The 15,284-nt window shown below is 38.6% G+C and overlaps 1 long non-coding RNA gene across 1 annotated transcript; it reads right to left on the bottom strand.

Moving 5' to 3' along the window:
* Positions 1–10,490: 10,490 nt before the first annotated feature.
* Positions 10,491–15,280, bottom strand: LOC131579654 (uncharacterized). The gene is made up of 3 exons (XR_009277748.1): positions 14,978–15,280; positions 12,427–12,725; positions 10,491–12,240 (listed from the first exon to the last, which is right to left on the bottom strand). It is a non-coding gene; the product is annotated as an uncharacterized LOC131579654 (long non-coding RNA).
* Between the last annotated feature and the right edge of the window lie 4 nt (positions 15,281–15,284).

Below are 15,284 nucleotides of genomic sequence, written 5' to 3'. Positions count from 1 at the left end.
AACTACCAAAAAGTATGCACAAATTACACAATAAAGCGGCATAATGGCTTGCAACAAAATAATTTCTCAAAGGGTATTTAAAAACAGTTTGAGAGTTTTAGGATTGGGGTAATAAAGTTTGTCTTGCAGTGTGGTCTTGCCTGTCTTTGCATATCACTGGGAATCAGTTACTCAATGCTATAGATGCATATTATATTGTTGGCTTTTCGCAAATATTAAAATGAATGTTATATGTATAAGGTTAGAAAACTTTGTTATATTAATATAGTTCCTTCTATTTCTGTTATTGATGAAACTTAGAAATAGTAGTATAATATACATATATGTTGAGCTATGACACAGTATTAAAACAAAATCTACTTTTGTTTTTATAACCCAAAGACTGAAAAAGATAGTTAGAGACCCCCTCCTCAATTCTTAGATTATCTTGTCCAGATGAGGACAGCAGTAACCAGAGCTCCAGGGGAGGAATTTATTGCATTTCTGTTATCAGGGAATGTAAAACTTGGTGGAGCCAAGAAAATTGATTTAAATTGATTTATTGAGAAGAGGGCGAGTCAAAAACTAAACAAAGAAACATCCAAAACTTAAGAAGAATGTTTGAATCATGTATGAGAATTTATGAATACGTAGTAGAATTCTTAAGGGACAATCCTTTGTTAGTAAGGTGTGCTCTCTTGGGTGAATGCAGAGACACCCGGCCATATCTGTATACTTTACTTTATTTTTATCTCCTAATTGTCTTTCTATTAAACTTTTAAATTCTATAAAAAATATGTGAACCTCATTTTTCGCACTCAATAATAATTCAGTTATGGAATTGCTTCAATGTTTAGCTTTCCAGAGCAAAATCTACTCCTGTGAACAGCTTTCCTCACAAGAGAATGGAGAAATAGTGTCATGGGATACATCAAAATTAGTTGTTACTGCAGCCCAAGGTGTTCGATTCTGATTTCACCTACTGTGTCAAGTGGTGCTAATAGACTGTTACAACAAGGGGAAAAGAAATCGTGCTGCATCTATGAGGAAAATGGGTACTGAGATAGAAAAAGGGGGAAAAAACCCACAAGATGTTATGGGATTACACAATGGAGGAATTGAGCCTGGAATATGTTTCAGAAACCTATTTCTACCTACACATGGGTATTTTAAAGTAAATAAAATATTGTGAAAGCCTTTTTTCTGTTTTGTTGGTGTACTATTGATTTTTTTAGTTTTTGTACATGACATCTTGGCAGTGTGTAGTTTCAGTGGTTAACTGATAAATGACACCACCACAGGATTGTTTCCAGCCCCACCTGCTGGTCTGAAACTCACCATTTCATCGAGTTGTGGAGTTGGCTCTGTATTTGGTTCTGCTAAATTCTTCTTCTTTTTAGGCTTGAAAATTCAGGTAAAGGTTAAATGCATTTTATTTAACCAGGCTTTTCAGGATTTCTATTAAAGCAGTAGATATTTTTAAGCTATTTAGCAATTTTCATTCTGAAGAGTCGAAATATTTTATAACTGCGAATCACCTCCAAGCATAACCCGAGTCTTGTACCGTATCACAGAATCACAGAATATTCTGAGTTGGAAGCGACCCGCAAGGATCATCGAACCGGTACACACTTGCGTCTCAACAATCCTTACATTGGTCTCCTGTGCCTAAGGATTAGAATTCAGCCTTTAAATACAAGATGGCCTTTTGCTGAGACCACTGTCCATCCAATGGAGAAATACGTCATTGTCTCCTCTGCTGTTTCCTCACTACTTTGCCTGATACTGGGGTTTAAGACCATCTTTGATTTTCCTTCTATATCAGAGCAGCAGTTATCTCAAATGTTATATCCAATGGGTCATTATGAGTGCTTCGTGCTACAGATAGTATGAAAGAAAGTATTATGAAGACAGTGGCTAAAATAAAATGGATCACATAGAAAGCATCAATAAGGCAAGAGAGATATATTCAACAAAAAACTGTATGTCTTAGGGAGAAAATATAATAGATCATCCAAAGAAAAGTGTGATTTCAAACAATTTTACTATCTGGATTTTGGATGAGGCCTTCATTTATGCTCATTAACATTCCAAATAGATCCTTAATTTTTAAATATCTTGGATGTGAAAATCTATATGTAAAAGGTACCTTTTCATCCAGAAGAATAATTTGTTTCTGTGAAAACAAAATAATTTTCCATGCATTAATATGTCTGATTATTAGTAGCAAAGGCAATGATGCTTTAAAAGAAATAATCCTATTTCCTGGGTTCATGAATATTGAATTATTTTTAACCTTTATCTAGGTAACAGCTTGCAATACAGGATCCACCCTCCTTATTTTCTCATATCTACAGTCTAGCCAATAGTGTAATGTAAGGAGGTTTCATAAAAGACAGAGTTTTCCTAGAAGGAGGCTGAAATTGATTTTTACCTCTCCTAGGCAAGGATCAATTGACCAGAAAGAGATGTGTTGTAGTGCATCTAAAAATCTTGGTACCTCCCAAGGGTAAAACTCACCTCTGGTTTGTGTAATGTTAGTTCCTACCTGAAAACCTTCTTTCCCTTCCCCCTTCCCATTGGCTGTGACCTCCCTGCATCCCCTAATCACCCCTGCCCCCTGGTATAAGAGATAAGACCCAGGGCATTTCGCTCTCTCTTGCCCCGGATGGACGACATAAACCCGGGATTATTCCAGCAAGTTTGAGCCTCCTGTGTCGAGATACTTTGAGTCCGTGTTGTATCCACTCCAGGACCCCTCCGCCGCCTGTGCCCTGAGACGAGCAGGCTCTCACCACGGGGGGTGGGACAGAGGGGTCCCCTCGGGGAGAAGGATTGCAACAGAGATGAGGTTCTTGTATTACATAGCAAATTCCTCTTACAGATCCAGTTATTTAAGAATGATCTGGCAGCCCTGTGTTTAGCCTAAATGATCTGTTTCCTGAGCTTCTGACAATTTGCATTCGTTTTCTTCGTTTACTTCTTGTATAGGAGCATCAATGACTTATGCTTGAAATTCCCAGGCCGGGGGTGCTGGTTGGCAGCAGCTCAGCAGGAGCCAGATGTTCACAAAGGGAGATGGTCCCTCTGTGCTCAGCATCTGTGTGGCCTCACCATGAGACTCATGTGCAGCACTGGGCCCCAGCACTGGAGAATGACAGGAAGGTCCTCAGGTGCCACTGGAGAAGACAGCCGAGCTGGTGAGGGGCTGAAAGGCACATCCAGGGAGGAGCAGCTGAGGGCTCTGGGCCTGTCTGGTTAGGAGAGAAGGCAGCTGAGGGGAGACCTCTGGGCTTTTTACCAGTCCCTGAGCAGTGGACATGGAGAGGCAAGTGCTGCGTTCTTCTCCCTAAGATCCAGGGACAGGAAGTATGGGAATAGTTCAAAGCTGTGCCAGAGGAGGTTCAGACTAGACATGAGGGAACATTTCTTTACCAGGAGGGTGGTCATATGCTGGAACAGGTCTCCTGGAGAGGGAGTTGATGTCCCAGGTATTGAAGAAACATTCAGGCAGTGACCTTAATAAAAAAACTTCAACTTTTGGTCAGTCCTTGAGAAGTCAGGCAGCTGTACTAGATGATTCTGGTAGGTTTTTTCCAACCAAAATAGTTGATTTTAATTGAAAACTTTTAGCTGAGTGCAATATCCTTGTTTTAAAATGTCTATCCATTCTTTTTGTATTTCATGAGTAAATTATGTGGTTATTAATTAGAACTAAGATTTGGTGCATTTATACAAAAACATTAGGACTATGTACATTTAAATAAAAAAAACTAAATTGCTTTCTAGTGTTGCACGGGTCTCACTGGGTGCAAGAAATGCAGCATACATTATACAAGCAACCTGACTGTAGACTTCTTAGTGTCGCTGTAGGACATGGAATGCCTCACACAGACACAGCTCTCATATGACAGGGAAAAACCTGGTTTTATTCTTACAACTTCAATATTTATAGATTTTCGGCAATGACCAGGGATCGGATAGTTAGGTTACCACCTTTCCAATCACACTGGTCGTGCGAGACATCCATCAAAAGATGTGTATTAGAAAGAATGTATGCTTACCTATGTTTACAGTCACTGTCTTGGGAAAGTTCTTAGAAATCATGCCAACAAGATTGAAAAGCTGAGTTTTCAGGGTGACACTTAGTATTTACAAAGTAAAAAAATTACTGTAGTTAGTTCAGAAGAGTGGCATATCTCAAGGTAATCAATGAGTAAAAACAAAGCTACATTTCCAAACCAGTGAAAACAGATATCCCCAAATTGTTTCCGGAGAAAACTGCACGTTTTCAATAAATTATAAAACATACATTTTAATATGTGTCACTGGTGCCCAAGCCCAAATTCCTATTGCAGACTTGGGAGCACAGTGGTGGTGCAGCCAGTATCTTCATGTCAATTTTATTTTTTGCTTCTTTTAACACCTTGTTTTACAATGATTTGTGAGTATGCTAACCATTATGGTTTGTGAGAAGATCCATAAGCCCTGCAGTATCTCAGGGCTGTTGCTTGATAATCAGTCTAGAGAGCTAAGAAAGAATGTCACAGGCTGTCTTACAGAGGATGTCAGTAATGTTTCTAAGTATAAATTTACATCCTCAAAGCTTATTTACTTGAGTAAAGTCTGCAGAACCACTTCTAAGAGATCAGTAATCACACTACTAGCAGATACTATATGCAATATTAGTTTTCACTGGAATCTGAAGAGATGTCAGTGTCTGCACAGGTGTCCTGGTTTAACATGGACAGTGTTAGTTTTCTTCATAGTAGCTGGTCCAGCGAGTGCTGTGTTTTGGTTTAAGTATGAGAATAATATTGATGTTGTGATGCTTTTGGTTGTTGCTCAGCAGTGCCCATCCTAAGTCAAGGACTTTTCCATTTCCTGTGCTCTGCCATCAGGGAGGTACACAAGAAGCTGGGGAGGAGCATGTCCAGGACAGTGGATCTGAACTGGCGAAGGGATACTCCAGATCACAGAGCGTGACATGCCATGTTAATATGTATGAACTACAGGTTCTGTAAATGCTTATAACTAAAAATTAAATTTACAGATTCTAAGTGTGAACTCCTATGAAAGTACTCCAGTGGCAAAGGGGCAACTTCCTAGAAAAAAAGTTACATTATATCCTTGCCCCATTAGCCAGCAGATGCAAGACAAATGCTTATTCTCAGTTCTTGATTGCGACAGTTGTCTGTGTCTGAATTTCAAATCCATCTGTAAGCCAGTCTTTGTTAGGCGCAGTAAATTCCTCTCTGTTGCCAAGAAAACCTTATTTTGCAGTGATTTGTCTACTTTCTTGCATTGCACATTCCTCCTGTACATAAAAGAAGTTGGAAATACTGCAAACAATTGTCCCCAGAGATCATGATCTCTGACCTTTATCTGCATTTAACAACTGCTTAGATTCCACATTTTGTTCAGCATAGGACTCACACAAAAGTCTTCTAACTAGGCTCTACCAGCTTCTATTCAGAGCTTCTCCCATTGAAAAAGTCTTTTCTTCTGCATTTCATTGTTTTAGAAGTAAAATGTTACTAGTTGTATTTTTAGAATTTTTTATCCTTTACATCTTTAATGAGAAGTGAGCATGCTAATAGTCTGCCATGCATTTTCTTTCTATGACTTTCTGCCAATCATCACTCAAAACAAGGTTTTTATGTTAATAATAATTTGAATAGTGGTTTGAAAAATGCAGTTATTTCACTAACATTTTAGTTCTCCATCTACTCAACAAACATACACAAAGAAAGCAGATACTTCTAGCTGTGATAATTTCTTGTTTTGACAGCTTGTGGCCAAATCTCCTTTGGCTGCTTTTGGAAGCAATAGATTTGTTAGTAGTCTCAAGCTCTAAGAATGAAAAGGTTAAGAAGTCCTACTTAACTATACTAAGAATCTGATTTAAAATGTAAGATTTAAGTTTTCTTATTCTACCTTATGAATGTGATGTTATATGTTTGTTATTTAGGCTGTACAGTTTGGATAAAACAAATTTATTATTTACTGAAGTCAAAAATTGCACAAAGCATCTAAATGAAAGCCTTTTCTATTGTATTTGATATTTAAAATGAAGAGAAGGAGAAAGTAAAACCAAACCAGAAATAAATGACTTGAAGCTGTGGAAGACAAAGCCATTCTTCTTTCCTTAAAACCCAAACTGACCTGAAGTTATAAAGTTAAAAAATATGTGAAATAGGAGAAGCCTGCATTTAATTATTCCTGAATCTTAGATCCTGATTTCTGTGATGAAGAGCAGAGCCTTCTGAATCACTGGGATATGACCTGTAAATGAAACACAAAAAAAGCAATAGGCCCTGTATTCTGTAAGGACTGTGTATTTCTCCTAAGTCTTTGATCAAAAAAACCCAAGCAAATGGTATCTGCAGGGTGGGAACATGCTATCTCACTTGCAACACTCACAACTCACAATCCCATTCTGGGTAACCAGTCACCCCAGGACACCCTCCCATCCTTTTCTCCTGTGCACAACTTCTCAGGCACTGGGTCAAGGCTTTTAGAACCTTTCTGGATCACACATCCATCCTGGCATGCTGGAGAGGAAAAGAAGTGATCTTTGAGACTGTAGATAAAAAGAAAGAAGTGAAAGTTATTAACAGTGGTCACTTCCTTTATGCATCTTGAAAAGATAGCTTCACTAGCTGGTACACAAAGTAACACAAAAATTCACCCTTTTCCAGATCAAGGTAATATGATCAAAAACTAATCCCTTTTTATGTAAAGCACTGTATATGACACAACCAATGGGTTTGGGCACAATATTGGAAAGGAAACAATATAATTAATTTGTTTCAGACTTCCCAAATTTCACACAAGCTTGCCTCAAATGAAAAAGCCATATGTCACCAACCAGACATTCAGATTTCAGGTTCAGTCCTTTCAGGCAGGAACATTTATGTGCATAACAGTAATGGAGCCACCTTCCCAGTAGAGCTATTAAACTCACACTTGTGAGAAAGGGAAAAGTTAGCAGTTGATGGAGATTTAGTTGGACACATTTCCTACTTATGGAATATTCAAGGAAAAAACAAACAAGTCTGCTTATACGAGATCAGAAAATGAGCATCCAAGACAGTGTTTTGTTTCCAACAGGGTCGGTGTGGTGGGTTGCCAGACAGCCACTGTCCCACTCCACCTCTTCAAGGGCTTAGGGGGAGAAAATAAGGTGAGAAATTATGTGGCTTGAGATGAAGGCAGACAGATCATTTATTAATTATCATCAGGGGCAAAACAGAACTGACTGGGGGAAGATTAATTTAAGGTATTGCCGATTTAAAATTGAGCAAGATGGTGAGAAACAAAATGAAAATCAATCTCCCACCCCTTCCCCTATTTCCTAGGCTCAACTTTACTGTTTTGTTTTGACTCTTCTACCTCCTCTCCCATGAGCAGCGCAGTAGGGATGGGGAATGGGGATTGCACTACACAGCAATAAAGCATTCCTGTTATCAACACTGCTTTCATCACAAATCCAAAACATAGGACTGTACAAGCTACTATGAAGAAAATTATGTCAGTGAACACCACCACACCTTCCTCTTCATGCTGTTTTTTCTTTCTCCAGCATGGGATCCCTCCCACAGCATACAGTCCTTCACAAACTGCTCGAGTATAGGTCATTCCCATGGGCTACAGTTATTTAAGAACTGCTCAGCACGGGCCCTTTCCATGGGGAGCAGTGCTTCAGGAAAAGACTGTTACACTGTGGGTCCCCCTCAGGCCACAGATGCTGTTAGAAATCCAGCTCCTGTCACCTCTCCCTGGACCACAGGGAGTTTCTGCCAGCAGACCGTCCTGGTGTGGAGTCCTCCATAGGCCACAGAGCCTCAACACACATCACCATGGTCTTCCTCATGGGCTGCAGGGGAACCTCTGCTCTGGTGTGTGGAGCACCTCCTCTCCCTCCTTCACTGACCCTGGTTGTCTGCAGGATTATTATACATTTTTCTCACTCGACCCAGTTGCTCCATAGTGTTTTGACACTTTCTTACATGTTATCACAGAGGCACCACCAACATTGCTGATGGGCTCAGCTTTGGGCAGTAGTGGGTCTGTCTTGGAGATGGCTGGAACTGACTCTATTGGACAAGGGGGAAACTCCAATGATTTTTCACAGAAGCCACTCCTGTAGCCGTCCCACTACAAAATCCTTGCATGTAAAACCAATACAAGCTAATAGAAGATGTCTAGTGAGAATATGGGAATAACACAAGGTACAATGAAGGCAGCTACTCTGGCTTGCTTTACAATCCAGGATACAGAGGAGACACTGTTCAACCCTCCTGCTGGGAAGCAGCATGAATTTCATTCCAGACTGAATCCTTAGGCATCTGTATTTCCCCATGGCCTGTAGTGATAAAAACCCCAAGTACAGTGTTACAAGTGCTTAGAAAGAGAATACAGTGCAAAAGTGAAGTCACCACTAAACCACTACTAGTCTGTGGTGTGCCTGCACCCTGAATAATGAGTTCAGTTACAGCTACTTCTGACAGAAATTATCTTGTAGAACCAGAAAACTAAAATAAAGAATGTTCAAAATGACAGAACTCATGGACTGAAAACGGACTAGAATCCTATAACTTAAAACTCAGTCAAAATTATAGGTATCTATAAAGTCAGAACTTGAAAAGGAAACAGTTATTTGTTCTTTTATTTCAGAAATTAGGAAGTATCAAATTAAATTATCAGATAGTGAGCTCTAAGCAAACAAGAAGATAATCCCTTTTTTGCACATTACAGAGCTAAATTCTGGAATTACTGCTATTGCTGTGTGTCTGTGAGGATAAAATAATCAGTCATCATAAAGATGTGTGTCACTACCTGTTTTGATCTATAGCTCTGAAATGCAAGTCTGGTATTTGCTGCCCCTTCCCACAAGCTCTGCGTATGTCCAGACTCACAGTTTGTGTAACACGGGCAGCACCTATCATAGCATCAGTAAAAGAATTAAGGTGACAAAAATGCTCCTGTTGTTTAATATCCCATGAAGTCAGTTTTCACTTCTTGATCTGTTTCCGGCATTGGCCTCTTGTTATTTCCAGTCCTCTCTGTATGAGACAAAGGTGATGATATGCTGTCTCAGCCACACGTGAGCCTCCTCGATAAAAACCTCCAAGAATACCTCATGCCAAATGTACTAGATGAGTGACCTTACCTACTTTCTTCTTCCTTCCCATCTCTGCCAACTGATGGTTCCCTGTCCTTGGTCAAAACAAAATCCTTTTTTTCCCCCTTCAATTTCTCTATCTTAAGCTGGTTTTAAATGGGTACAGTTGAGCAGATATAGGGCCTTTTTTGTGTAAATCACTTCTCAGGTAAATTCTAGCTAGGCTTTTGTTATATTTATGTACACACCCGTTAGTTTTAAATGAATGATTTTTTTTTTTTTTTAATGCACCACTGTATCTACCACATCTGCACTGTAAAGAAAAAGAAAAATATCAAGCAGATGGGGAGTCGAGCAGCTTTTCCACAGACGAAATACAGTTGTAGTACATAGAACAGCAGAAACAAGGTCTATATTCCTAATCCTACACAGGATTTATTAAGTCAAATCTACTTGATATTTATTTTTTCATTTGTGTAAGGCACAAGAGGAAGAGATTTACTCTGGTCCTATTAAGTACCCAGCAAAACACAGATGTCTATTTTCATTTTTTCCTACTGGAACCTTAAGAAACGGATATTAATCTGTTCAATCATAAAGAAAGAGCAATAAAGAGGTATAATTTCACCAACAGTTGCAAATGCTGTCTGGTTTTAATTATGTTTTAATCACAGTCATTTGTTCCTACCCATAAAAGTGTTTTACATAATAAAAATTAAGGTAAATATATAAATAAATAAATTTGAGACAACTTTTGAGACAACTCCACTGCCAATTACAGGAAAAGCAGAATGAACTCGTATGTACTGTAACTAATAATTCCTGATGTTTTGCTCCTCCCACTTCCTTCTCTGCTTTAACACAGAATTAGTCACCATGTGACAATAACAATAATTATGTTGTATCTGGATTCCAGTTCATTCTCATCAACACGGAAGTAAAACATTGCATTCCCCACCCTGCTTACATACTATCCTCAGTAGCAGAGCTCAGATGGACTTGAGTAAAATCTTACACTGCTATTATTCTTGTTCAAAAGCTCTTTTAATCCCGTATGTTAATGTATATATATATATATATGTGCATGTTGGTTTTGTGCAACTATTAGATTCTTATAATATGTACACAGAAAGATAGTTAAAGGCTATCCAAGTTTTTAGCAGCTAGAATTTCTTGCTAAAGGACCATAAGCAAGGATATTTTAATCTCCAGTGGAGCAATTGCCACTGCTCTAGCCTGGGTTGAAGACATCAGCCTGGACAGGAATATGAAAGAAAATACTGATGTCTAAACGCTCTCTTTTCTCTAAAATGTGTTGTGACTTTTTACTATCAGTTTTTTCTATTGCAAAAATGAGAAACAATTGACATATGTTGTTTAAAGTTACTTCCTATTTATTAAGATACTTGTTCACAAGGTATACAAATATTTAGATTTTTCTTTTTAAATATAAAAGCTATTGGAAAGGGAAAAGGTAGTTGTTTCAGATGTCTTCTGAGGTTCTGAGTATTGTTTTAACTTTATGTGTCTCTATTTAGAAGACTGGTTATTCCACAGAAATGAATGAAAGAGCATATCAGTATTCTGAGAAAACAAACCATCAGAAGGATTTTGATCAGTGTTATTTAAAATAAGCAGTAAGAGCTCTCTGGTGAATGAAACAGTACTAGAAGTGCAATTTTGTGCCTCATAGACCTTTAGTCTTCTTCCTAACTTGGAACATGGGAAGAAGAAAAGAAGTAAAGAAAGATTTTAAAACATTGACACTTTCTATAGTATTAGAATTCCAGGAATAGTAACTATAGGAAAAATTATAGGAGAAAAAAAAGAATGCTTATAAAACATAATTGAATGATTTTTAACAATTCTAATAATTTCTGTAATTTTAAGCACACATTCTTTTTGTTTACAAAATATAAGTTTAGCCAAAAGCTGAAATTTCAAAAGAAGATACAGATACACTTAGTCCATCTACCTGAGGTATAGTAACACTTACAAAATTAATCTGTTAATGTGGTTTAATTGCCTTTTACTTTACACTGTTTGAAAGCAAGAACAGATGTGAGTCAGAAGGCACATAGAAGCGTCTTGATTAAAATAAACTGGTAACAGGATAAAGTAAATATATTTATGCTTAAAGAAATAATTCTCAGGAACACTGGACAAGAATTTTAGATGGATATTAAAAAAGAACCATAGATTTATAAGGTAAAACAACAAGAGGGAAACCTTTTTAAGAGGGGTGTGCACCACAGTGTTTTATCTTGTACAACTGGGATCCATATGGGCCAAAATTATTTTTCTTTGATTTTAATAAAGTTAAAAAGTCTTTCAATTTCAAAGTTTCCCATATCAAAATTAGGTTTTATGTTAATTTCCCATATCAAAACATTTAAAAGCTGTTATTTTAACCTTGCCTGAAAAAAATTCCTATGCTCAAAGTGCCTGCATTGTAAAGCCGATAGATAGATAGATAGATAGATAAATATTTTATTTCTATAAAAGTTATGCCATGTTTCTCACTGTCAGTTAGGGCTTCATCTGTTCTAAGTTCTCTTGTCTCTGCAACGCTTATTTTTTCTTTTTTCTTTTGTACCACTGCTCTTTATCTTAAAGTTTGGATAGAGACCACGAACCTTTTACAGACACCGCACTTACCAGATTTGTTTAAGCTATGAACTGTGATTTGGATTTCTTTTCTCAGGACAACTTCCTAGTTTACTGTCCCGTTTCAGAAATCTTTCTTGTGTAACGTTTGCCACAGGCAGTTGAACATGAACTCTGCTTTTCTTCACATCTCAGTTTTCCTTCCTCTGTAAAACCTATATGGTGCAGACCTACTATTTAGCAAGTCAACCAGGAGCAACCCCACAACCCTGCCTGGCAGGCTAGAAAACAGGGAACCTCTACTACATTTAGCATCATGCTCAGCAGCTCTAGTGCACACAGAATCACAGAATCTCCTTAGCTGGGAGAGACACATCAGGATCATGGAGTCCAACTCCTGGCCCCACAGAGACATCCTAGCAATCCCATCCTCTGCCTGGGAGCGCTGTCTGAACACTCCTGGAGTTCTGGCAGCTGCAACCATTCCCTGGGGAGCCTGCCCAGTGCCCAATGCCCAACACAACAGCCTGCAAAAAGAAGAAAAGGGTTAAATTCTTTGAAGACAGCCTCAGGAATGTGTACAGAGTCAACCACAGGGACTACCTTCTTAGTACATGCTCTAGCTGACACAGTAAAAATAACAAGTCCATGTATAACCTAAAGTAACACTTCAGTGCAGAGAAAGGCACTTTAAAAGGATGATTTGAGATTACCTTGGTTTTTGTCTTGTCTGCAAGTTCTTCAACCTCTTCCTTTTCTGCTATCTCACACCCATGGCAGGTGGTGTATTTCAAAAACTGTATTTCATAGTAAATGTTGAATAAATGGACTTTTTGTCTCAAGGATGCATATTCCTTCTTCTAGGACACAATGGTTGTTATCCATGAAGGTCTTTCTGCATCTGTCACCTTCAGAAATGGTTACTGTAATATTTGGGATCATCTGTGTGATAACATGCCATATCAAAAACCATTTTCTAGGTCTGAGACCTTTTTGCTGCCTTTTTTGCTGCCTGAAAGAAGAGGGTTAAGATTCTTAGGATACTGCTGGAAATACTTCAAGATTCAGTCTAAATTGTGTTCTTAAAAAAGTGCTCTCTAATAAGATTCTTCCAGTTCAGTCAGAAATTTAATAAAAAGTCTTTGGAAACTGTCTATTTCCAAATGGTTATTAAAAGTGAATTTTACTGAGGAACCATTTAGTAATATAGGGGTAAGTAAAAATTATTCAACTAGAAAACACCAGTTTCTGATAATCTTAAAATTTCAGACTATGACCTATTGAAGTTAAGGACAGACACTACAAAAAATTCAGCCATTTATGGAAAAACAGCTTTTGTGAATCCCTTTTTGTGAAGAGGTGAAAGAATGGAGTGCTAAGGATAGTTACTCTGTTAATAATTATGCAGTTTAAATCTGCCTTTTTCCATATCATTGATATGGTTAAAGAACATGATGAAGCAGATGTACTCTAAACCTACTGCTTTGCCATTTATAAGCACACTGTTACACAGCATTTGTGACTTCAGCCACTAACACCCAATATTATTTTCCTTGAGACAAAGCCCAAATCATATCCATGTTCATTAGATGGTGCCATTTTAGCAATAATTCAGAATGTAGAATTTCTTTGTGCAACGTGGTAGTATTGACCACAGTGCCTTGGCCTTTCCTGATTTTGTATATTTGTAATTAAACTAGCTGTTACAGGTTTGATCCATCTTTGATCCATTATGCAGATTAAAACAAAAAAAAAAAAGCAAGCTCATGAACTTAGGTGAAAGTCCAATTTCTTTTTTCTGTGAGCTAGCAAATTGCTCATAGAGCTCACAGATTGTTAATAAACGGTTATTGCATCAAGCCTCCAGTAATACAATTAGTGCATTGCATTGGACAGGGGCAATGTAGTGAATGGCATAACATCTTAGCATTGCCAGTAAATCCTCTTCTGATGACAGCAAGACTGAAGACCTCTGAAGTTTTGTATTGGATGGGGCTTTCCCCACTTACCTTCTAACTTGCTTTTAAAAAGACAAGCATAATGCCCTTGGTTAGTGATGGCCACGATCTATCCTGGCTGCAGGGTAGGCTGTACGCGTCAGCCTGCACATTCACACAGGCATTTCACTAGATCTGTGAATAACACTCGATTTGTGCATTACTGAAACACGGAATTATTCCTTTAAGGATTGAATTTATTTTAGATCTAACTCTTTTTGTAAGTGTATTTGTTTGCTAGCCAGGAAAAAGAGCAGCTGCTACTGCTGGAATCATTCATGAACCCATTCTAGCTGTCCTCTTCCCCCAGAGACAGTTATGCCAAATAAATGGTATTGTCTGGGGCAGCAGGCCTGCTTCTGGGTGCTATAGACAAGATTTTCCCAAGTCCAATAAGGATTGCTCTTGGCATGATAGTGGAAGGCAACATGCCCATCAGCAAAAGAAATCCAGCAGCCTTTCTCTCCCTATCAGTTTTTGTGTAATTTTCCTCTCTGTTTACAGCACTTCCCAGCTCTCCATCTTTGTCTCAAATTAACTAGTACTTTGCCCACTGTTTCTCTGTGGGAGGAAGTGAATAAAATGCAATGCAATCCAAACGTATTTAAAAGCATGAATGGAAATAGAATAAAGGATATTGCTAAACATAGCAATAGGACTGTCTACAATTTAGGTGCCACCTGTTTCGTTTCTAAGCAGCCTGGCTGGTCTTACACATGTCCCAGTTCTGTCAGACCTATTAGGCACGGACACATTGAATTTTTATGTGTTGTAGCTCCATGTCAGGGTGGCTGGTTGTGTTTTCTTCCCTTTTTAAATTTTCTTTTTTTTTTCCTTCCTTTTTCCTCCTTTAAAGAATAGCCAGCCTGCTACTGTTGCACACCCCTTTATCTGACTTGCAAAGCGTGATCTGTGGCACTCAGTGTGATACTGGGATTCAGGAAAGCCCTGCTGCAGACTGATGGCAGATGGACGTTGGATCAGTAAAATACTGAGGCTTATGACTGCTGTGGTACAAGTCCAGACCCCTCAGTAATAATTTAACCTGTCATCTTCAGGGCCTGTCTCACAAACACAGTGTGAAGCCTCTGCCGTGTTCTGTGGTGGCCAGGGACACTGAAAATCATCATTTGTTTACGATTGCTAATCTAAAAGCCTTGATTATGTGAAGACTTGTCGTTTTAAGAATTTGGGAAGATTATCTCCTGATTCCCTACATCATGCAACATCTTCCCCTCAAGAAAAAATGCCTGCCAATGTCTGTTACCTTTAAGAGGACAAAACTGAGGCCTCAATGCAATTAAAATGAATGGCAATTCTGTTGCTTGGCCATTGAGGCGGCTGCGTCCAACATCCCCATTCCGCCGTGCCCTTCAGGCCTGCTGTACCTGGTCACGAGAGACGGGGGAAATAATTTACAGGGTTCAGGCAATAAAGAAAATGTGACACAGAAAACTCAAAGAAAACCGTATTGCAGTTTTCAGACTGAACGTGGAAGACGGTTCGGACGCCCCCGACGATGCTGCTCCACGCACAAAAAGGAATCCTGCCTCTCCCAGCAGGCCTTTTAAGCT

This window comes from Poecile atricapillus, chromosome 5 (genome assembly GCF_030490865.1).
Source record: "Poecile atricapillus isolate bPoeAtr1 chromosome 5, bPoeAtr1.hap1, whole genome shotgun sequence".
Taxonomy (NCBI): domain Eukaryota; kingdom Metazoa; phylum Chordata; class Aves; order Passeriformes; family Paridae; genus Poecile; species Poecile atricapillus.
This window is presented reverse-complemented; position numbering and strand designations above follow the sequence as displayed.